General features: G+C 44.0%; 1 long non-coding RNA gene across 2 annotated transcripts in view; it reads left to right on the top strand.

Annotated features, from left to right (window-relative positions):
- Positions 1 to 25,698, top strand: part of LOC138743159 (uncharacterized) — a 116,807-nt gene that overhangs the window by 25,323 nt on the left and 65,786 nt on the right. For both annotated transcript variants that reach the window (XR_011344673.1, XR_011344674.1), the window contains one exon: positions 14,348 to 14,444. This is a non-coding gene — a long non-coding RNA (uncharacterized lncRNA). The remainder of the gene's footprint in view (positions 1 to 14,347; positions 14,445 to 25,698) is intronic.

Below are 25,698 nucleotides of genomic sequence, written 5' to 3'. Positions count from 1 at the left end.
CAAGGAGAAATATGTAATGCTATTAGGCAATCTGTTCTACAGTTCCGCACACGATTTCTTTTGCTTTTCCCAGGATGGTAGGCAGCATCAAGACTTCAGGGTCCCTCTGTTTTTGGAGGGCGGGGGTTAGATGTTATCTTCTTCGTTATAATTAGACATTAAAAGGAGTTTTCCCTCCTTGGTGGCAGAGTACCTGACCTTTAAAGTTGAAGTTCATTAGCATCTGACTGTACATATAAAACCCAAGGAAACAGATTGTCTCCAGACCATGGTGCAAACACTCAATGCACAGTATGTAATAATATCTCTCTCTCTCTCTCTCTCTCTCACACACACACACACACACACACACACACCCACACACACACATATGATCTAATTTGAAATATATTTGAATATTTTAAATTTAGATATGCAGCAACAACAGGCTATTTCGGCACATGAGTTGGTGCTACCTAATTTACACCTATTCCCATGTACGTTTTGAATGGTGGAAGTAAACCGGATCCCCTGGGGAAAACGTGCAAACTCCTTACACGCAGTGTGGGATTCAAACCCCATTCCCGATCGCTGCCGTTAACTGTTATGCCACTTGTGCCACCCTCAAATATTTTGGGACAATTTACTCGGTTACAGGATACTGTCCATCAACCTCACAATTGATGGGAAGAAGCTATTTACCAGCCCTGCAGTTCCTGATTTTGATGCTCCTCTACCTCCTTGATGGTACTGGGTCAAAGGTAGTGTGTGCTGGATGGAAGGCGTCTTCTATAATTATTTGAGCCCTATTTAAGTAACACTCTTGATAGATATCAATAGAGAAAAGGGAGAACCAAATGATCTCCTCGGCCGTGTTTATGATCCTCTGTATTGACTTCTGGTCCGATGCTTTGCAGCAAAGTCCCACACAATGGAGCTAGACTAAACACTCTCAATTGCGCCCCTGTATGACATTGTCAAGATGGAGGCCAGAAGCCGTCATCACCGAGACCAAACTGGGCCAAATCATGGTGACCAATTGGCCATAGCTGCATGGGGAAAGAGTTGGACATCAGCCATTCTTGACTCAACAAATCTTGCGTATCAGTGCATTCTTTTTTTTGGAATATTTTATTTTAATTTTCACAGACTTACAAAATCCAATAAACAAAGCCATTCATGTCCATATGCATACCCAAAGTGCGTATTTGTCCCAACACTGCCCCCTCCCCATCCACCATAACGAATGCATTCCAAAATCTTATCTTGATCCCACTCATCATAGGGCACACGACCCCTATAAAGTCCTATATAATGAAAAGAAATCACAATGGCAGTGCCATTCAAAGAAAATGCTAAAAAGAAACAGTAAACTAAGGACCTGAAAAGAAAAGGGCATCATTGCATTCTTCACCAAACTCAGTGATTGGGCCTCACATCTGTACCAGTTGGTGAAGCCAGGGTAGGGTGCAATAAAATCATAAACTGCTGTAGAGACTCAGCAGGTGAAGCACCGTCCACAGAGGGAAATGGAGCAAATGGTTCAGGTTAAGGCACTGCTTCATTTTAATTTGGAGAGGCAGAGCTAGAGGAAAGGAGGTAAAGGGATAAGGGAAGGGGGTGAGACCGCGGGGCTAACCGAAACTAGAGAAGTTGATGTTCATGACATCTGGCTGGTGGGTGCCCAGGCTGCCTCTATGAGACTTGTTGAGTTTTACCAGCATTTCTGTGTTTTTACAACAATCACAGCATCTCCAGACTTTTGTGTTTCACTCCTCTCAGGCATAGGGGAGTAAATAAAGTTCTGGGGGAACTTATTCAGGAGTCGGCTTGATTTTTGGCAAACTTCAAGGAGGGTTTACACCCCTAAACATCAACTGCCCATTGCTTTCCAGGGATATGGCGTGACCTGATATGTTCCTTCAGTACTTCTTGTGTAATGCACTAGTTCCCCAGCATCTGCAGTCTTCTCGTTGACATCCAGAAATAGCGGGGAGCCACACATCCATAGTGCATAAGGAGCTCAAAGAAATAGATAGCAATAAAAACATAATATTGGAAAAATGAATGGGAACTGTCGAGCCATACAGACACACAGAATTGAAGGAAAGAGCAGTGTAACAATGGACACACTTGCTGTCAGCTCCAAACTTCAATGGAATCCAGTTGGAAAATCTGAGTAGAAAGTCTCATGAAATGGTGCAAGAATAACAACCTGGGTCTCAATGTGGACAAGACGAAGAAGATGATCGTGGACTTCAGGAAGACCAGGACCAACTACCCTCCACTACACAAACTCTGTGGTGGAGAGACTGGAGAGCACCAAGTTCCTTGGAGTTCAGTTAATTAGGGATCTGTCAACATCTCCTCACTGGTCAGGAAGGTGCAACAGCGACTACATTTCCTGAGAACTGGGCAAGGCCACCGGCCACCATCATGTCAACTTTCTACAGGAGCTCTATCAAGAGCGTCCTGGCCAACAGCATCATAGTGTGGTACGTCGCTGCAGAGAAATGGATTGGAGGTCCATCCACAGGACCAGGTGTGGCAGAGAGAATCCCTGGAATCTCCCTCCTCCCCATGAACACAATCCACAGGAATCATTATCTGGAAAATCAATGAGGACCCCTTCCACGCTGCACATGACACCTTTCAGCTGCTCCCAATTGGGAAAGAGATAGAGGAGTATCAAGAGCCAACACCACCAGGCTGATGAACAGCCTCTTTCCACAAGCAGAGAGAATACTGAACAACCAAAGAAACGGCTCACACTGACCATCCCAGACTCTCATATTTATGAAACACTATTTATTTATTTGTATCTACAGATACTCATCCTGCACGTGTATTGCTTGTCTATGTGTGTTACATCTGGATGGGTGTCTGTATGTTTTGCACCGAGGTCCAGAATACGCTCTTTCGTCAGGTTGTACTTGTGCAATCTGATGTCAATAGTCTTGACTTGACTTGGTTTCCCTAGGTTAGACAGTAGAAAATCAAACCGCATTATTCCAGAAAGGAAGAAGGAACCAAACTGGAACTTCAGTAATTGTGTGAACATTCCTATTCAACTTTCACATTCATTTTCAATGCAGACACAATCCATTAGGGGGAGCTGCATCCATTTTTAAAATTAGTCCACCAACATGAACATGAACAACACATTTTCCTCACGTGTCAGGTAATTAAATCTTCTAACACAATTGGATGGATTTCTGTTGATGTCATTGTGACAGCTTAAATGTTGCACTTTGAAATGCTGCCTTTAAATCCTTAAATGTTTCGTATGGATTCTAAGTGGTGTGGACAGATTTCTCTGGATATTCTTTTCCACAACTCGCTTCTGAAGAAGACAAGATATTAACGCTATGAAGTTTTCAAAGTGAGTGAGATTTCAAAGCATGTGGAGGGAGGAGTAATTTGATCAAGTCAACCAAAAATTAAATGTAATGTAGTTCCCATTTTAAGTCTCTCTGCACTCTGTCATTTCATACATTTATGGACTTTAATCTCAGATTCTGATATTAAATTGTAAAACCTTTGGAAGTAGGAGAGCACAATTTTCATTTAAAAAGCCCGATCTGACAGTTGAGAAGACTCAAGACCACATTGGATAGTGAGTCTAACTACAGTGCGATGGTTACGTAGGCTATTTCCATTGGAAATGTGAACACCATGAAACACATAATGGCAACAAGTTGCCAACAGAAAATATGGCTTTGATATTTAGAATATATCATAGATTGTGCTTAGTAGATGGAAGTTCAGCATAACTGGCTTGAAGAGATTTGAGATCAAGTGCATTTACATTCCAGTGATGCAAATATATCTGCGACTGACTTAAACTTTAATGCATGACTTACAGCCTCATCTTTTACCTTAATATTTCCAAAAGATCGCAAACATTTGAGTTTTTTTCTCGACCCATGTCTCGCTCTGATTTGAATGAATTAATAAAGATTGATTGAAATGATTAGTTAATAAATCTATTAATTATCAGGATGGTGGAAGGTGACTTGTATGTTTCTGTTTAATCATCTGACCGAATTATAGGAAGGATATCAACAAGGTAGAGAGAGTGCCGAGAAGATGTACCAAAATGTTACCTGGGTTTCAGAATTTAAGTTACAAAGAAAGATTGAGCAGATTAGGTCTTTATTCCTTGGAGCATAGAAGGTTGAGGGGGGATTTGATAGAGGTATTTATGAGGGGGATAGATAGAGTTGATGTGGATGGGCTTTTTTCCCTCGAGGGTAGGAGAGATTGAAACAAGAGCTCATGAATTAAGAGTTAAGGGATTAAAGTTTAGAAGTAACATGAGGGAGAACTTCTTCACTTAGAGAGAGGTGGCATGAGATTCTGGGAGAAGTAGTGGTGGCAGGGTCCTTTTTGACATTTAAGGAAAAATTGGATAGGTATATGGATGGGAGGGGAATGGAGGGTTATGGGCAGGGTTCAGGTAGGTGGAATCTGATCATCAGATGCAAGGATCGACAATGAGATAGACAACAGACTCGCCAAGGCAAATAGCGTCTTTGGAAGACTACACAAAAGAGTCTGGAAAAACAACCAACTGAAAAACCTCACAAAGATAAGCGTATACAGAGCCGTTGTCATACCCACACTCCTGTTCGGCTCCGAATCATGGGTCCTCTACCGGCACCACCTACGGCTCCTAGAACGCTTCCACCAGCGTTGTCTCCGCTCCATCCTCAACATCCATTGGAGCGCTTTCATCCCTAACGTCGAAGTACTCGAGATGGCAGAGGTCGACAGCATCGAGTCCACGCTGCTGAAGATCCAGCTGCGCTGGATGGGTCACGTCTCCAGAATGGAGGACCATCGCCTTCCCAAGATCGTGTTATATGGCGAGCTCTCCACTGGCCACCGTGACAGAGGTGCACCAAAGAAAAGGTACAAGGACTGCCTAAAGAAATCTCTTGGTGCCTGCCACATTGACCACCACCAGTGGGCTGATAATGCCTCAAACTGTGCATCTTGGCGCCTCACAGTTTGGCGGGCAGCAACCTCCTTTGAAGAAGACCGCAGAGCCCACCTCACTGACAAAAGGCAAAGGAGGAAAAACCCAACACCCAACCCCAACCAACCAATTTTCCCCTGCAACCGCTGCAACCGTGTCTGCCTGTCCCGCATCGGACTTGTCAGCCACAAACGAGCCTGCAGCTGACGTGGACTTTTTACCCCCTCCATAAATCTTCGTCCGCGAAGCCAACCCAAAGAAAAGGTAGGTGGAACTAGAGGAGAGTACTTGGTTCGATGCAGACTAGAAGGGCCGAGATGGCCTGCTCCTGTGCTGTAATTGTTATATGGTTATATGATTATCTCTACCTCATTTTATTCCTGCAGTCAAACCTGTAATAAGTGCATGTTAATTCATCATATACATGAAACTTGGCTGCAATTTCATGATGACTAAACTGTGATGCACATAATTAAATTCAGATATAATTCCTTTGTTCCCTTCTCAATCATGCCTAATCGGGGAGTGATAAAGAAAATGGTTTCTCAGAAGTCTTTCCCAAGAATCTCACTCCCAAGAGTACATGGAACAATTTTGAAATCTCTCGATGTATCTTTTCAGAAAGATAATTCCTCAGTTAGACCAGCCATCCTCAACCTTTTTTTATTCGGCTTTGCTCCCCCTAGAATTCTGATCAAGGTTAATGAGCCCCTTTCCCTTTGGAGCAGTCATGTTTTGGTGTCTTCCGACCTTCTCTCCTACCGACTACATAAAAAATAAGATATTTATTTCAAGTGAGGTGAAAAGAAAATAAGACTTTTATTTTAGATTGAAATTTAAACATTTAGCACGGTAACAGACCCTACTTGCTCACAAGCCCCTGCCACCCAATTGCACCCGATTGACCTACACTCCTGGTGCATTTTGAAGGGTGGGAAGAAACCAGAGCCCCCGGGGAAAACCCATGCAGACACGAAGAACATACAAACTCCTTACAGACAGCACAGGATTTGAACCCAAGTTCTGATTGTTGGTGCTGTAACAGCACTGTGCTAACCACACTGCCCCATATGATTGCAGTTTTCCAGCTACTGTGGCTGAGTAGTGAGGAGGCACAGATGGTAGGGCTTTTGAATGCAGTGCTCAGTTCAACCTTGACGTCTGGTTCTGTCGGCGAGGAGCTTGTTGATTCCACATATGTTCTGGGCGCAGGTCAATGGGACAGGGCAGAATAATAGTTCAGCATGGACTAGATGGCTCAAGAGCCTGTTTCTGTGCTGTAGTGTTCTATGTTCGCACAGAGATGATCACAATGTTGTCACATAGGAGAGAGCTCTGTTCAATTCTGACAATGACAATTTGAGTTGTTCCCTCAGTATATTAACATTTGGAGAAGGTGGAGAATATTAAATTGCAAAAGTTCTCAAAGACAGGTGTCTCTGATGTCCAATGTCTCCATTCAACAATAGCTTGCCTGTCTAGAGAACCTTCATTGTTGTCAACATCCATATTCAGGTAACTGTCAATCAAATAAATACCAGTGCAGGCAATCCAAAATTATATACGACATGGTGTATGTTATACGATACAACTTAAGAGTTCATTATGGTTGGCGTAGCGGTTAGCACAAAGTTCTACAGTGCCAGTGATCAGGATAAGGGTTTGAATCCTGTGCTGTCTGTTAGGAGTTTGTACATTCTCCCTGTGTCTGTGTAAGCTCCAGTTTCCTCCCACCATTCAAAATTTTAATTTATACATGAGTACAATGAGTAGATGCACTGAAAGTTTGGCTATAAATACAGATTTAAGGAGTGGTTTTGGATATGAGGTGTACAGGGATAGGTGGGGTCATTACAGTCTGCACAGCTGAAGGAATGACTAAAGAGCAGTGATTGAAATACAACCTGGAGCTTTCAGGGTATCATCGTTTGACAAACACAGAAATCTCAATGGATTATAGAGCTAGAGATTACAGAGATACTGAGCATGTTTAAAAAATGGCAAATCATTTTTTTAAAGAAACTTTGTGCCCAAGGCACAGAAGCTGCAAACATTGATGGTTTCTGTCAGGTGACTAGAATCTGATGATCTCTCTCCAATAATCGGTCATAACTCAGTGAGCATTAGTGGAAAGAGAAACTCTGATCAGCCTTGAAATGTTAACTCTTTCTCTTTTCAACTCAGCCTAACCTGCTGAGTTGTTCTGCAATTTTCAGTTTTTGATTCCGATTTTCAGCACCTGGAGTATTTTTATGATTTTCAATCAACCTTGAATCTTTCCTCTAATTCTGCATAAAATGTTAAGTTATTTTCTCTTCAACCTCACCCAATAGATTATTCTTCGCACATCAGTCAGTTTCAAGATTCTCACCCATTTTCCTCTATCACATTTTACAATAAACCTCTCAATGCTACATCAGAAGAGGGTAATCCATGTTCAAGTTGAAGTGAGTACCAAGATACAGTGATCGAGTTTGCAAGCAGACAAGGTAGATATTTCATACATAGTACAAGACACAGATACAAAACTGCAGTCACAGGGAGATCAGTTGGGTTGGAACAAAGGATTTTATTATTAAATTTAGATATGCACAAGGCAACAGGCCCTTCTGGCCCTCAAGCCCATGGCATCCACTTGCACCCAATTGACCCACCACCCCGAATGTTTTGATGGGTGGGAGGAAACCAGTGCAGCCAGAGGAAACCCACGCAGACAGGGGGAGAATGCACAAACTCCTTACAGATTCGAACCCTGGTCACTGATACTGTGATAGTGTGGCGCTGACCACCGTGTTAACTGTGACACTGTTTATGAGGTTCGTTCAGGAGTCGGGCATCATCGTTGGCGTAGCGGTTAGCACAATGCTGTTACAGCACCAGCGATGAGGACAGGGTTTCAAATCCTGTGCTTTCTATAAGGAATTTCTGTGTTCTCCCCATGTCTGCGTGGGTTTCCTCTGGGGGCTCCCAGAGGAAATTTTCACCCTTTTAAAAATTATGAGGGTTGTAGGCCAATTGGGTGTAATTGGGTGGCACAGGCTCATGGGCTGGAAAGGCCTGTTACTGTGCTGTATGGCCAAATTCTAAATTCTAAAAATTCTGATAATAGCAGAAAAGAAATTATCCTTAAACTAGTGTTGTGTGATCTCACAGTCATGAGCTTGTGTGATCTCATAGTCCCATCCAAATGGGACAGGGACAAAGAGAGTTGGATCAGGATGGGATTGGGGGTGGGGGGTGGGATTGTGCACTTGACTGAGCTGCATTTAGAACTCTCCATAGTTTCTTGGGATCTTTTTCTTCCCAGTCTTTAATAACACCATGTACATCAAAAGAAAATGAAATAAATTCAAAATATTAAATGCAAGTCAGCAACACACTTATATTGAAATATTGCCATCCATATCGAGGATGCAGCAATGTATCCTTTGCGGCACCCAGGGCTCCCGAAACTCCTATGGACTTTCTTGAGGTCTTGAGCAGAGCAGTTCCCGAACCACACAGTGATGTGTCCTGAGCGAATGCTTTCAGTTGTACGTCTGTAGAAGATGTTGAAAGATGTTGGTGGGATGCCAAATTTCCTGAGGTTTCTGAAGAAGTGCAGGCAACGGTTATTATTTCCAAGACCTGGCTTGACATTCACCCTCCACCAAGCCAAAGTGGTGCTGATATTAAATATTGTAATGCCACTACTAAATGCTGGCACATCTTGAACATCCTCCCTTAGATTGATGTAGACTCAATCGTTACATCACAGACATGAAAACAAAATTAAGCACAGCAATATCCTTGGAGTTAGTCACACAGCAGGAAAGCAGGCCCTTCAGCCCACTGAGATTGTGCAAAAACTCAAACATCGATTTGACTAATCCGATGCTCATCCCATTTTATTCTCTTCTCATTCCCAACAGCTTTCTCCAAGCACTACCACCTGTCAGCACCACTAGAATACGGTCAGTTGCTGATTAAGCATCGAATCTAAAGTTTTTTGGGGGTGTGGGAGGAATCTTGGACACCCGGAGCAAACCCACATGGTCACAGGGAGAACATGCAATCTCCACATGGATTACTTTAAATTTTCAAAATGTTATTTATTTATAGCACAGCAGAAGAGATTTTTCCGGCCATTTTAAAACCAAGTCACACACTTACTTGCTAATTAACCTCCAAAACCATACGTTTTGGAGGGAGGAAGGAAACCAGATCACCCAGATCTGCCCACATACAGAAAGAACATACAAACTCCTTACAGACAGCACCAGATTCAAACCTGGGTTTGCTGCCCACTATAATAGTATTGCGTTAATCCCTTTGCTAACCGCGCTGTCAGATTGAACCTGGATCACGAGATTTGAGAGAGTAGCTGTTCCACCCAGCTCATTTAAAAAAGCACGTCCAGTCCCTTATAACCATTAGGTGTCTCATGGTAATAATTGCTCCACAGGTATTCATCCTCAATTTCTGTACCAAATTTGATCCCTCAAACAATACCATTAAAAAACAATGAATCCTGCGCATCCATCTTATCATTAAATGAACAGAAGGAATTAAATCAGCCCATGGTGGAAATTCCAGATTATTTGGTCAACTACAAATTTCACAACTGACATGAGAGGATTAGAACTCACATCTTCCGCTGCTGAGCCCAGATCTCTGGAACTCTGTTATTCCCTTCTCATTCTGCGACAGGATCATCGATCTGAAACATTCGCTCGGTTTCTCTTTCTGTCAAGATCACCTGCGCGTGCCCAGTTTGTTCATATTTTTTAAACTGAACACCGTACACTGGAAGAACTCAACGGGTCGAGAAGTGTCAGCGGGAGGAAAAGAAAGGTCATCGTTCTGGGTTGGGACCCTTTATCAAGATTCATTATTGGTTCTCCATGAAGGTGTTGCACGATCAATTGCGCAAAGACTGAAGTAATCGAAACTGAAGGCTTTAATTTTCAAGAGATGGGTAGCATCCCTGTGTTGGTCACTCACACTGACCTGGACTCGAACTGGGGGCAGGCTTGTGGCATGACAGCCTTTTGGGGGAAGAAAAGGAAGGAGTCACGAGCCAGCCAGTGAGAGCAGGATCAACCAGGAAAGTCATGTTATGTACAATAGTGGTTTCACCGCAGAAGGATTCTAGCTAAAAGCATCGACAATTCTTTTTCTCCCACGGATGCTGCTTGGCCTGCTGACTTCCTCCAGCAGACTGTGTTTAGCTTTTGCAGTCTCCTGGTTCTATTTTTGGTTTTTACTTCAGGTTTCCAGCAGCTGCAGCCCCTTTGGGTCTTTTACTGCTTTTGCACTTTCGATCATGGGATTTTGAAGCGTGTGTATTATATTTTGCACTGCTTTATGCTGAGTGCAAAGTGCTTTGGGTCATCCTGAGGTCGGGAAAGGCAGTGGATAAATGCAAGCCTTTCTCTTCCCGTTTTTTTTAAATTCAGTCTGTTCCCAGCCTCGGGGTGTATCGCTGTGCAGTAAGCTGCCCCATAATCGACCTCAGCAGGCAGCCTTGCTGGAGCTAGCCAAAGCCACTGGGATTACGGGTTCTTCTGACAAGAGGAGTCTAAGTTCAAGTGTGTGAAGATAAATATCAATTGGTGTCTGCTGCGAGCATGCTGGCAAAATGCAGGAGACGAATTGGAAGCTTCTGGTGGCGTTCAGCTCATGGCAAATCTTCTGCTCGAATCCCTGAAGAGATTTGTTACAATAATTATAGAAATGCCCATCAAAAAGCTACAGAAGCTGCTTGCTACTCGCTCAACCTGCTGCAAGCCATAAGGCATAATAGGTTTAATTAGACCATAAGGGCATTGGAGCAGAATCAGGCCATTCAGCCCATCGAGTCTGCTCCACCATTTGAAGCATGCTAATGAATATTTTCTTCTCAACCTCATTCTCCGGCCTTCTCCCCAACATTTTATCAAGAACCCATCAACCTTTGCTTTATATACACCCAGTGACAGCCTCTACAGCTGTATGCTGCAACGGATTCCACAGATTCATCACCCTCTTGCTGAAAAAGTTTCTTCTTTTCTCAAGGATATGCTTTTCTCTTTGGAGGCTTTGCCCTATTCTCCCACTACTGGAAACATCTTCTCCGTGTCCAATTGATCCAGCCTTTTCAATATTCAGAAGGTATCAAGGATATTTTCCCCCTCATCCTTCTTTACTCCATTGAGTACAAGTCCAAAGCCAACAAATGCTCCTCATATATTAAACCTCTCAGCTTCAGAATTATTATTTTAAACCTCCTCTGGACTTTCTCCAATGCCAGCACATCCTTTCTTAGATATGAGGCCCAAAACTGCTCACAATACTCCATGTGTGGTTTGACCAATGCTGCATAAAGGCTCAGCATTACATCCTGTGAGAGATGGGAAAACTGATCTAAAATTATGAACATGAAGGAAACTAAAATTCATACATCAGTTAATGGCTGTAACCAGTACAAACAGGATGAGCTTGGGGATTAGGATGCAGGAAAGCAGAGTCAGCACGATTAACATAAGAATCTTCTAGTCTTTGTGACAAGAGCCACCATAAGACTAAGATAAGGAGTGGTAAGGAACAATAGAATGTAGGAAGTTGAGGTAGTCTGGATCAGATAAGGGTCTCCTAGCCCTGGACAGAAGTACCAAGTCCTACATATCTAATTAGCTAACCTTACACAGATTTATACATATTAAATTAGCCAGCCAACCCTAGACAGGATGAGCATACCAAGAGACTGTAGCCCCGAGAATCAGGAAGGTGTGAATAAGGACAATAACATGAAGGGACACCGACAGGATACCCCCTGGTCCTCCAAGTATACTGAAACTGCACGTAGGCAGGAAGGATTGCCTAATGCCAAACCTCTCCAGCAGGAGGCAGAAGAATGTAAGGGGGAGGGTATTCCTATACTGAAATCAACTGTATAAAAGTTCCCAGGGTAAGGGGAAGCACCCAACTTTGCATTGTTGTAAAATAAATGTTCTTTGTTCTCAATTTTTGTCTCGAGCAATTTCTTTAAAGGTACTTCTATTTCTAACAATCCTGACTTTATGGGATTCACAGCACATCACATGCAGCTAATGATAGATTCCGATTCTTGTGGGGTACAGACTTGGCCCAGGGTAGCATAGTGTTAGACCTGCCATCTCAGAGCTTTGAAAATGCAGGTTAAATCCTGACCTCTGATGTTATCTGTGTGGAGCTTCCTATTTTCCCTCTGAGTTTGTGGTTTCCCGAGGGTGCTCGTCTTTTCCCACATCCCGTAAGTACGTGGGGTGTTACATCAAACAGCACAGCAGAAGAACAGGCCCTTAGGTTCACCATGATCCCGATCAAAGTTAATCCCATCCGCCTGTCTTTGGCTTGGCTTCGCGGACGAAGATTTATGGAGGGGGTAAAAGTCCACGTCAGCTGCAGGCTCGTTTGTGGCTGACAAGTCCGATGCGGGACAGGCAGACACAGTTGCAGTGGCTGCAGGGGAAAATTGGTTGGTTGGGGTTGGGTGTTGGGTTTTTCCTCCTTTGCCTTTTGTCAGTCTTCTTCAAAGGAGGTTGCTGCCCGCCAAACTGTGAGGCGCCAAGATGCACGGTTTGAGGCGATATCAGCCCACTGGCGGTGGTCAATGTGGCAGGCACCAAGAGATTTCTTTAGGCAGTCCTTGTACCTTTTCTTTGGTGCACCTCTGTCACGGTGGCCAGTGGAGAGCTCGCCATAGAACACGATCTTGGGAAGGCGATGGTCCTCCATTCTGGAGACGTGACCTACCCAGCGCCTGTACGTGATCAGTATCCCTCTATTCCCTGCCTGTGTCTTTCTAATTGCCCATGAAACATTGTTTTCATATCTAAGTTTACTGTCTCCCCCAGAGGTGCACTCTAGTCATCTATTCTCTATGTAAAAATAACCTGCCTTGCAAATCTCCTCTGAATTTTCAAGTTCAAGTTTATTATCATCCGATTGCACAAGTACAACCTGACGAAACAGTGTTCTCTGGTCCTCGATGCAAAAACATGCCAACACACAACCAGATATAACACACATACAGGAAAGCAATACATATGCATATATACAGTCATGCGTCACTTAACATCCACGATATATTCTGTGAAATAAGACCGTATGTGATTTGGACATTGTGCAAATACCATATTATATACTTAGCAAAGTTTTCTGGGATACTGCAGAGTACTTGTATTGACCTGTAATATTTTCAAAAGAAAATTAAGCAGAGAGAAAGTGATGTGCGATACACGAGATTGGATGCTGCTGCCTTCGAGTCAAAGCGTACGCTGTTATATGGTAGACCTCTTATTTGTAAGTAGGGAAAGTTCACGTTAAAATAATGATAGGAAGTCTACAACAGTACATAAATAAGCCAGTAACATAGGCATTTATTATGACCATCAAGACATATATATTATAGGTTATACATGTACTGTTCTATTATACGCCTGGCATCGCAATCGTTTTGTATACAAGAGACACGAGATACATGTGTTGTGTGCGAGAAGCTGTTGCGCTCGCTACATCCAGTTATGTCCGCTATGACCCGTAGAACAGAGCGTGTGCTGGGTGATGTGGATCCTTCATGATTGCTGCTGCTCTCCGACAGCAGTGTTCCCTGTATATGTTCTTGATAGTGGGGAAGGTTTTGCCTGCCTGTGATGTCTTGGGCTGTGTTCACTAACTTTTGGAGGACTTTATGCCCTGGGGTATTGGTGTCCCCACACCAGACCATTATGCTGTCAGTCAGCACACTTTCCACCTCACACCTGCAGAAATTTGTCAGGGTATCTGGTGTCATACCAAACCTCCTGAAAATCCTGACAAACCAGAGATGCTGACGTGCTTTCTTCATGATCTCATTGTTGAGTTGGGTCTAGGAAAGATCCTCCAAGATAGTGGCTCCCAAGAACTTAGCCCACCCTCTCCACTTCTCATCCCCCAATGATCATGGATCGTACACCTCTACCTTTCCCTTCCTGCTTAATTTTAAAACCCTAAACAAATGTCAGTTCTTAATAGGCTAATTGTTTGTATCAGAGGATTTTATTGATTAAGTTAATTGAGTTGAATGTGATCTCTTACATTTCTTGTTTCTCTCTAAATGAAAAAGTTGTTCTCAACCTTATTACTTCACTTCCTTTTAACTTACCTCAATAAATTTTTTTCCCATAAATCAAAAAATGCTCAGGGCAAGCTGTCTTAAATTGACCACTTTGTCACCTGCCCTCGTATCTGGGGATTATTGTCAAGTATTTTTCTCTGTGACGTTCGTCCTGTTCACTGTTCAGACAAGTTTCTGCAACAACAATGCCACCAGTTAAGCAGATTTTGTTGATGTGATAGTTTGCAAGGGATTTTGATTTTATTTCTTGCAAATTTCTTTTGATGAAGGAAATCAAATGGAAAACAGAGTCTGACTAAGGCAGAGCAAATAAAGCGGAAAGCAGAAAAATAAAGGAGAATATCTTCTACGTACTGAGCAGACGAGGTGAGATGAGCATTCATTGTCATATACAGTTCTGTTCAAGTTTATTTGGCATCCGATTGTACCAGTAGAACCCAACGAAACAGCGTTCTCTGGTCGATGGTGCAGAACAGTGCAAAACGTGTGTACAGTCATAACACCCATACAGACAAAATACACAGTACATACATTATGTACATATATCAAAATCAATATAAGAAATAATAGTTACAAAGAGTTGTTTTAGCAGGCATTCAGCACATTTAAATGTAAAGGGCGATTGATCGAAATATTTACATGCTGCAATCACACGGGTACGTAAGATAATTGACTTCAAGAGTATAATTTTATTCTATGGTGGTATATGAATTTGTTGTTTATGAATGGTGCAGCAACAACAACCTTGGAGTCAATGTCAACAAAACGAAGGAGCTGACTGTTGACTTCAGAAAGGAAAAGCCAGAGGGGGAGCAAATTCAAGTTCTTCGGAGTGACTATCTCGGAGGATCTTTCCTGGACCCAACACACCAATGCCATTGTGAAGAAAGCATGTCAGCGCCTCTACTTCCTCACGAGTTTGCAAAGGTTTGGTATGACACCAGAAACCCTAGAAAATTTTTACATAAGTGTGGTGGAAAGTGTGCTGGTGTGGGGATACTAATATTCTTCAGCGTAAACCTGCCAAAAGGTAATGGACAAAGCCCAGGACATCACAGGAAAACCTTCCCTACTATCGAGAACATCTATAGGTTACGCTGTCATCGGAGGACCCACACCACCCAGCACACACTCTGTTCTTGCTGCTGCCATCAGGAAAGAGGTGGAGGTGCCACAAGTCTTGTACCATCAGACTTAATCAGGGACTCATTTAAGGACTCCTACTTCTGCACTTTATTGACTTTTTTCATTCTCTTTGTATTGCACAGTCAGTTTATTTACATTCACTACCTATTAACAGTTCTTTACTTGTTTACATGTACGATGCATGATCAATTACACAAAGACTGAAAGTTGCTGAAACTGAAGGCAATTATTTACAAGAGATGGACGGCATCCCTGTGTTGATCACTCACACTGACCCAGACTCGATCGGGGGACAGGCTCGTGGCATGACAGGCTTAATGGGGAAGAAAGGGGAAGAGTCACAAGCCAGCCAGTGAAAGCAAGATCAACCAGGAAAGACCATCTTATTTACATATGACAAATATGTACAATAATGGTTTCACCACAATGTATACGCTGTGTACAGTTTTTTTTGTTGACAACCAGTAAGTGGTAATTCTGCCTCGCCCACAATAAAAAGAATGTCATTTGATGTCATGTATGTACTCTGACAATAAATCTGAAATCTAATTACTACAATATCGCAGGAGACAAGAAAAGAGAAGAAATATTAAAGAATAGATCAATAAATATTCACAGTTGCATTTCAGGCAAAAGTAGAGAGACACTTCAATCACGCAGACAGATATTCTAGTGTTCCCTATGGGTCGGGTTCAGGAACCACCCACAAAGAGACTCAGCGCAAATGGCTTTGTTCAGACAAGGTCTTTTTTTTTTACCTTCAGTGATTTCAAGTGGAATCAGGATGCATTGACCAGAAGCCAGAGCTCTCTTTCTCTCTGCAATGATGCTGACTGACCTGTTGATGGTTTCCACCATGTTCTTTACTTTCAGTTTCGGCTGGATTTCCGAGGCTGTCAGGTTGGGGATACTTCAGCAGGGAATTTAATCAGTCAGACTGCTCCAAGCGCTAATTCAACTCACATAAGAGTGATTTTTTTTTTCATTTATTCTTCTGTAGAGATCAGAGGAAAACCTAAGCATTTTATGCCCATCCAAATTTGCTCCTAAACTGAGTATCATTTTGCATAATTTCTGACACCTCTTGAGAGTCAACTACATTATCAGGAGTCAGGAGTCCTATAGCACCATAGAACACTACACCACAGAAACAGGCCCTTTGGTCCATCTAATCCATGCCGAACTATTTACTCCACCAAGTCCCATCAACTAGAATCTAGACCATACCCCTCTACACCCCTCCCATCCATCTATCTATCCAATCTCCTCTTAAATATACAGATGCGTCACCCTCGTGCACATTGTCTGATGGTTCAAAACAGATGCCAGTCGCTCTTTGCTTTCTTCTCGAAGGCTCAAGGAAAATAGGAGCTGGGGTTGGCCGCTCAGAGCCATCCCGCCGTGGATAGCCTGGTCCCAGCTCCTGCGCCAAACTACGATTCTGCCTAGTCCAACTGACCTACACCCATAGGGTGCATAGTAGTCAGCTCAGCACTGTTATAGCACCAGCAATCTGGACCAGGGTCCGAATCCTGCACTGTCTGAAAGGACACCTTTTCCTCATGTCTGTGTGGCTTTTCCCAGGGGCTCCAGTTTCTTAATATTTTGGGTGTAATTGGGCAGCACGGTCTCTTTGGCTGAAAGGGCCTGTTACTGTGCTGTATGTCTAAATTAAAATTAAAAGTCTAATAAATTCCAATCCAACATTTCTGGTTTCTGCTAACCAGCTCTCCTCTTCCCCTTCCCCCTTCCCTTCCCCTGTCCCATTCTCTTCCATCCCTTCTCCCTCCCTTCACCCAGCTACCCCTCTCTCCCTTGATCGCTGCGGTCCCCTTCCTCCCTTCTCCATTTATCACCTCCTGCTTTTACAACCACACCTCCTCCCCCCCCCCATTCTTTTGTTCAGATGTCTGCCAACATTTTTCTATACCTTGATGAAGGGCTCAAGCCCGAAACGTTGCTTTATAAAGGGCGCTGTTTGGTTAGCTGAGTTTCTCCAGCTTTGTGATTTTACTTCAGCCACAGAGTCTACAGATTTTTGTGCTTTACTTAATAAATTCCTTATCTCTCCATGCCCCTCCCATCCATGTACCTGTCCAAATTTTTCTTAAATTTCAATATCAAGCCCGCATTCACCACTTCATCTGGAAGCTCATTCCACACTCTCACCACTCTCTGTGTGATGAAGTCCCACCACAGGTTCCCTTTAAACACTTCACCCTTCACCCATGTTGTTTAGTGCTTCAGTGGTTAGAGGACACCTTCGACACCGTGAGCAGGAAAGGGCTTTGGCAAATACTAGAGCGCATCGGATGTCCCCCAAAGTTCCTCAACATGATTATCCAACTGCACGAAAACCAACAACGTCGGGTCAGATACAGCAATGAGCTCTCTGAACCCTTCTCCATTAACAATGGCGTGAAGCAAGGCTGTGTTCTCGCACCAACCCTCTTTTCAATCTTCTTCAGCATGATGCTGAACCAAGCCATGAAAGACCCCAACAATGAAGACGCTGTTTACATCCGGTACCGCACGGATGGCAGTCTCTTCAATCTGAGGCGCCTGCAAGCTCACACCAAGACACAAGAGAAACTTGTCCGTGAACTACTCTTTGCAGATGATGCCGCTTTAGTTGCCCATTCAGAGCCAGCTCTTCAGCGCTTGACGTCCTGCTTTGCGGAAACTGCCAAAATGTTTGGCCTGGAAGTCAGCCTGAAGAAAACTGAGGTCCTCCATCAGCCAGCTCCCCACCATGACTACCAGCCCCCCCACATCTCCATCGGGCACACAAAACTCAAAACGGTCAACCAGTTTACCTATCTCGGCTGCACCATTTCATCAGATGCAAGGATCGACAATGAGATAGACAACAGACTCGCCAAGGCAAATAGCGCCTTTGGAAGACTACACAAAAGAGTCTGGAAAAACAACCAACTGAAAAACCTCACAAAGATAAGCGTATACAGAGCCGTTGTCATACCCACACTCCTGTTCGGCTCCGAATCATGGGTCCTCTACCGGCACCACCTACGGCTCCTAGAACGCTTCCACCAGCGTTGTCTCCGCTCCATCCTCAACATCCATTGGAGCGCTCACACCCCTAACGTCGAGGTACTCGAGATGGCAGAGGTCGACAGCATCGAGTCCACGCTGCTGAAGATCCAGCTGCGCTGGATGGGTCACGTCTCCAGAATGGAGGACCATCGCCTTCCCAAGATCGTATTATATGGCGAGCTCTCCACTGGCCACCGTGACAGAGGTGCACCAAAGAAAAGGTACAAGGACTGCCTAAAGAAATCTCTTGGTGCCTGCCACATTGACCACCGCCAGTGGGCTGATAACGCCTCAAACCGTGCATCTTGGCGCCTCACAGTTTGGCGGGCAGCAGCCTCCTTTGAAGAAGACCGCAGAGCCCACCTCACTGACAAAAGGCAAAGGAGGAAAAACCCAACACCCAACCCCAACCAACCAATTTTCCCTTGCAACCGCTGCAATCGTGTCTGCCTGTCCCGCATCGGACTGGTCAGCCACAAACGAGCCTGCAGCTGACGTGGACTTTTTACCCCCTCCATAAATCTTCGTCCGCGAAGCCAAGCCAAAGAAAGAAGAAGAAAAGAAAGAAGGTTAGAGGACTGGTCTTGTAGACCAGGGGTTGTGAGTTCATTCCTTGCTGGGCCTTCATTTCTGTGAGGGGCGCTGGACAAAGTGGCGACTCTCTGCCTTTTTTACGGTAGACAAAGTTAAAGAATTTCATGTAGGTTACATTCTAAATGTAGTATTACATGACAATAATGGAATCTTTACGTTTTAATTCAGTCTTTCCCTTATACATCAATTCTGTCATTCTATAAATCCTCCCATGGCAAAAGCATAATTTATCAGTTCAGTTCAATGAGCGTAAAGTTCACTCTGCAACAACAGAGAGCATCAGTCCCGAGTGAAGTTCTCACTTGCTGCAGGAAACGAGCTGAGGCTCGTTGGGATTGATGCCAAGGAAGGACATTGCAGTCTTGGGGGCATAAAGTGTCCTTGTTGTGGCTTCAAAGGAACTCTGAGAATTCTGACTCTTTTTACATGAGTGAAGATGCACTGAAGGGGTCAGAGCGACTGACAGCACGAGTAACTGTGTTCATTACCAGAAGCTGTCAGTGCACAACGTCACACTCCTTCAATGTAAGTAGTTCTTAGAGGCAATGGCATGCCCAATGCAGCTTCCCAAAGGATTAACTTTATGTTTCTCAATTTAAATCTGTATCAAGCACTCTCCTCATGGTGGAAAATAAATTGTGCTTGAAGTTATAGAGTTTGCAGGGTGCCACGATGTAAGATGCAGTGAACTTCTGTTTGCAACATGATGGTCCTGATTTTGTACGTAAATCGAGCCATTTCAAAAAGCACCCTGAACATTTGATGACATTGAAGTCACATATAAATCCCTTCCAGATCAGATGGATTTCATTTCTTGCAAACCGATGGATCAGATGAATTATTGGGTTAATTCAAGTGACAATGTGTGGCATGGATGGTGTAGCAGTTAGCACCACACCATTACGGAGCTAGCAATCGGAACGAGGGTTTGAATCCCTTGTTGTCTGTAAGCAGTTTTGTATGTTCTCCTCGTGTCTGCGTGGGTTTTCACTGGAGGGGGCCTGTTTCCTCCCTCCGTTCAAAATGTACCTGGGGTTGTAGGTCAATTAGGTGTATTTGGGGGACATGGATGTGTGGGAAAAAGAGCCTGTTACCATGCTGTATGTCTAAATTTAAATTTAAAATGGTCACATTGCTGCTTCCAGCTTCCTAATCACAGATTTATTCAAATGCTTGGGTTTAAAATTCACCAGCTGGATTTGAGATATTTGAATGCTATCCTTCGATGTTATAAGGTTGTTTCCCACGGTAGGAGAGTCCAGAACAAGAAGGCACAACTTCAGGATTGAAGGGCTTCCACTTAGAACAGAGAAGCAGAGGAATTTCTTTAGCCAGAGGGTGGCAAATCTGTGGAATTTGTTGCCACAGCACTTGTGGAACTCAAATCATTGGATATATTTAAGCCAGAGATTGATAGGTTCTTGATTTTCAAGGGCATCAAAGGTAATAGGAAGAAGGCCAGTCATTGGGACTGAGTGGGAAAATGGATCAGCTCCTGACTGAATGATGGGGCCCATTCAATGGGCTGAATAGCCTATTTCATCTCCTGTGTCATGTGGTCTTCCAAATTCCCTAGATCTCCATGTAGTCATCCAGGGCCAGCGCCAAGAGGAGGGGGAGAATTCGTGGGCATTTCCCGCCCCCCCCCCAAGAGAGGTATTGTGACCCCCCCCCCCAACTCACAGCACTAGTGTCGCTAGAGTCACAATATAAGGAATGGGTTTGTCTGCTGTGACAGTAGGCACAACACCCCCTCCCTCACTGCTGTGCAAGTTTTGGAACGTCAGGTTGTGCCCCACCCACCGCGATTCCCCTAATGACTGTGAGAATCTGCAGTAAACATGTATACCTCTGGGCCAATTCTGTTTATGAATGTGCCTCACAGTTACATTCCTCCCTTTATTAATCTCTTGCTTTTGTCAGAGGATCGGTGCCAAGGGGCAGCATTCATGGGCACCCCCTAAAAAGGTGCTGCACACACCTCCCCTCCCCACTCACGGCCATCGCATGCTGTCAACCCTGCCGCCGGCCGCGTCGTTAGTGTGCATCAAGCATCACTAGCATCTAGATTGACACATGCTAACAACTCTCTACCCACCCATGGCCACGTCTGTGACACAGGTAAGTCCCACGCATCCGACAGTACCCCCCCCCCACTCTGGTGCCCCCCTGTCAGCACATTTTTAGTCGACAGCACACCACACCCCCCCCCCAACTCCACCGAGCGAGTTCTCAGGCGCTGGAATGTGCCCTCCTCTAACATGCCAATGACCCGCCCCCCCCTTAACATTCATTCTGGTACGGACCCTGCTTTGCCATCCTATGTCTCATTACTTGCAAACGTAAAATGATGAAATAGGTAGGTAAGAGGCAGGAGAGTGAGCCTAGAACTCGAGGACATAGCATCAATATTAGTGGAGTAGATCCTGGATAAAAATGAGAAGGAACAGCTTTTCCCAAAGAGTAGGGAATCAATGGAATTCTCTGCCCAAGGAATCAGTGGAGGCTTCTTCATTAAATTTATTTAAGACACAGTTAGATAGGGTAATTAATGGTTTTGAGAATATTTCAGGTTGGTAGAGCCAAGTCCATGGGCAGATCAGCCATGATGGAAGAGCAGGTTTGCTGGGCCAGATGGACGACTCCTGCTTCCATGTCTTATGATCTCAACTTGTCCCATTTGACTGATTTTGTTCCAAGTCCTTCTAACCCCTTCCCATCCATGTACCTGTTCAAAAATCTTTAAACTCTCCATCTCCCAGTTATGGCAGGAGATCATCGACTTGAAGTGTGACTCCTTCTGGCCGACAGAAGTGAAAGATATGCCGTGAGTTTAGTGAGTTGATTTCAGGAGTATCTCCTCATCTTCTTCAGTCACACTTAAAGAAATTTCTGGCTCATGATATAATGGTAAAAAGAGCTAATATGTGAGAGGTTGAAAGATTCCTTCATTGTCATTGCATCACACAGAATATTACTCAAAATCGTCTTTACCCTGCCTACTCATGATCAGTGGTTATGTGACATCAGGTCCTGTTTGAACATGAAAAAGATTTGTTATTCAATTAATAATTCAGATATAAGATTCCAGAAATTATGTGGGTCATTTACGACTCACCATCTTACTTTATAATTGTTTTACTTGTATTTTTTCCACATTCCTTATTTTTTTTTACCTTCATTTTTCTTTTAATATAGGTCATATATAGAATATGGCAATGTAGTTCAGTAAAAGGTCTGAGTTTTTAAAACCATATACAATTACAGCATGGAAACAGGCCAGCTCGGCCCTTCTAGTCCACACTGAACCAAGTACTCTCCTCTAGTCCCACTTACCCGCACCTTGGCCATAACCCTCCATTCCCCTCCCATCCATATACCTATCCAATTTTTCCTTAAATGACAAAAAGGACCCTGCCACCACTACTCCCAGAAGCTCATTCCATATAGCCACCACTCTCCGAGTGAAGAAGCTCCCCCTCACCTTGATGAAGAGCTCAAGCCTGAAATATCGATGATGTATCTTCACCTTTGCTACATAAAGGCATTGTTTTACCTGCTGAGTTTCTCCAACATTTGTGTGATTTTTCAAGTTCCCCCTCATTTTACTTTTTAAACCTTTTCTCCTTAACTCTTAACTCATGACCTATTGTTTCAATCTCTCCTACCCTCAAGGGAAAAAGCCCATTCACATCAACTCTCTCTATCTCCCTCATAAGCTTAAATCCCTCTATCAAATCCCCCCTGAGCCTTCTACACTCCAAGGAATAAAGACCTAATCTGCTCAATCTTTCTTTAAAATCTAGATGCTGAAACCCAGGTAACATTCTCAAAAATCTTCTCTGCACTCTCTCTTCCTCTACTATTTCCTCCTTTCCTCTTTTATATATATTAGTTTTTTTCTAAAAAAAATATCTATTATTTAGAATATGAATTATGGATATGATTTACAATTTATATATGTTAGTGATAAATGGAATATCATATAGTTTATGTAACTGTCCGTACTATCTTGTGGAATTGAACCCTTTTTGTTTGTGTAAGTTCTTTATTAAAATCAATAAAAATATTTTAAAAAGTAAAAGAAAAATGACTTCTGCTTGTTGTCGGCAAAGAGCTGCCATTAGTTTCCATTCAACCAGGTTTTAATTATAATAATTACCATTTTAAATCCTGGCTCCGATACCAGACTGCATTCATGGGGGGCTTGTACAAGTTCTCAAGAGTGTCCATTGCGCTCTTGTACGTGGAGCAGCCTTTGGTTGCCTGGAAGGCGCGGGGACCCAGCTTTGACCAGAGTAGGACCAACCTCTTCCGATCTGAGTCCAGGATGCCACCTTCGTGTGCCTCGATGATTGCCTCGACCGCGTGCTGCCAGATCTTGAAGTGTGTCTGGGCTTCTGGGTGCATGGGTCGACTTTGAGGCTCCCTGTACACAGGAGATTTCCCATGGCAGCCATGGGAAAATTTTGTGAATTAAATTGTGGTGAGCTGTTAGCCAGAATCAGACACAGACAAGGTAAAGACTGTACAACAGGCTTTAATCCACAAAGACTTCCACAGAGCCAGGCTGGCTGTGGCTGCAGTAACTCTTCAGGAGGCAGCGCAGGCTTATACCTCGGAGGGTAATTGACATCCGACTGGGTGGGGCTTGATCCCTTCAGGTTGACTGATTGACAGGCAGCCAGGTGTTGTCCTGTACCCTTACACTCCTGCAGGTACAGAGGTTTCCCCCTGCAGTAGACCAGCGGTACACTCCTGCAGATACAGATGTTGCCCCTTGCAGTAGGCCTGTCAACCTTGCTTCATAAGATGTGTAACGACTGCCTTAAAGAACGAGAGATAGTTGGAGGTTTAGGAAGTACACAAAAATGCTTGAGGAACTCAGCAGCTCACACAACATCCGTGGGGAGTGAGATGCAGTTGACATTTTGAGCCTGGGCCCCTTTGCCAGGAGGTTGGAGGGCTGGGGTGGGGGGGGGGGGGGGGGACAGAATTCCTGATTTTCAACCACAAATGATTTTGCTTCTTTAATTTCAGATTTACAGCAGCCATAGTACTTTGCTCTTTTTGTTTGGCCAGCACTGCTGGACTCTGTGAGATAATAATCTCACATTGAATCTCCCGCTGCCTTCACATGATACTTAATGACTGTATTTGCATGTCTCTGTGGGAGACCTGCCTGCATCTGTTGAATATGCATCAGCACACAACAGACATAGTGATGGCATCTAAATGAATTGTTTCAACACCATGGCAAAGCAGCTTGAAATTCATGCCACTTCACAAAGACGGCAGAATAAATTTATCCTCAGAGCTTGAGGAAAGGAACACTGAAACAGAAGGGGTAACTGATGAGCTGGTTGTCTATTTCAAATGGAGATGAGGGAGGATTTCATGAACCCCCAGAACACCTTCCCTTTGAGATTTGCAAAGTTAACTTCAAGTTAAAGCTTATTTGTCATCCGATTGTATCAGTAAACCCGACAAAACAGCTTTCTCTCGCCCACGGTGCAAAACACATGCAGACATAACCACACCTACAGACAAATGAGATAGATAGAAATGTATATACATTGTACATAAGTGTGTGTGTGTGTGTGTGTGTGTGTGTGTGTGTGTGTGTGTGTGTGTGTGTATGTGTGTGTGTGTGTGTGTGTGTGTGTGTATATATTATATTATAGATATATGTATGTATATGTGTATATATTAAAATAAATATTATGAATCCACATTGACCACCGCCAGTGGGCTGATATCGCCTCAAACCGTGCATCTTGGCGCCTCACAGTTCGGCGGGCAGCAACCTCCTTTGAAGAAGACCGCAGAGCCCACCTCACTGACAAAAGGCAAAGGAGGAAAAACCCAACACCCAACCCCAACCCACCAATTTTCCCTTGCAACCACTGCAACCGTGTCTGCCTGTCCCGCATCGGACTTGTCAGTCACCAACGAGCCTGCAGCAGACGTGGACATACCCCTCCATAAATCTTCGTCCGCGAAGCCAAGCCAAAGAATGATGAATCAATAATTTACCTCGTACTGATGTCAGGCTCGCTGGCTCACAGAGAGTTGTTTTAGCAGTCATTCAGCATTCTTACTGCCCATGCAAAGAAGCTGTTCTTCGGCCTCGGTGGTTCTGGCTCTGATTCTTCTCTATGCTTCTCCTCATGAAAGTGGCTGGAGGATCCAACATACAGGGTGATAGGGGTCTTCCCTGATTATGCAGGCCCTCTTTAAACAATGATCCTGTTAAATCACGTGAGTTGTGGGGGCAGAGGGGAAGGCAACTCCAGTAATCCTATCTGCTGCTTTTATAGCCCCGCGGGATTGACCTGCGATCCGATGCTCTGCAGCAGCCGTACCACACTGTGATGCAGATGGCCAGGACATTCTCAATAGAGTTCGTGTAGGAAGTTGATGGGATGATGGCCGGTAGCCTTGCCCGCTTCAGTCATCTAAGGAAGTGCAGTCTCTGTTGTGCCTTCCTGACAAGTGGGGAGATGTTGTACTTCCACAATAGATCAGTGGACTCTGAGGATCTTGGTTCTCTCCACTCTGTCCACTACCAAGCTATTATTGTGTAGAGTGTTCATTGAATATTTCCAGTGGTGTCGCTCCCAGAACTGCTGTCTCACAGTGTCAGTGAGCTGGGTTCAATCCTTCCCTCCCTCCCTGGATTTGCTGCCTATTTCTCCCTATGATGGTGAGGGTTTCCTCTCAGGTGCTTTGGTTTGATCCCACATACTGGTCGATAAGTTAATTCGCCACTGAAAATTGCCTTTGGTGTGTAAGTGACCATCTGGGGGGAGAATGTGGGGAGAAA

The sequence above is a fragment of the Narcine bancroftii genome, chromosome 9, assembly GCF_036971445.1.
Source record: "Narcine bancroftii isolate sNarBan1 chromosome 9, sNarBan1.hap1, whole genome shotgun sequence".
NCBI lineage: Eukaryota > Metazoa > Chordata > Chondrichthyes > Torpediniformes > Narcinidae > Narcine > Narcine bancroftii.
The sequence above is the reverse complement of the archived record's forward strand: the minus strand, read 5'-3'. Positions and strand labels throughout refer to the sequence as shown.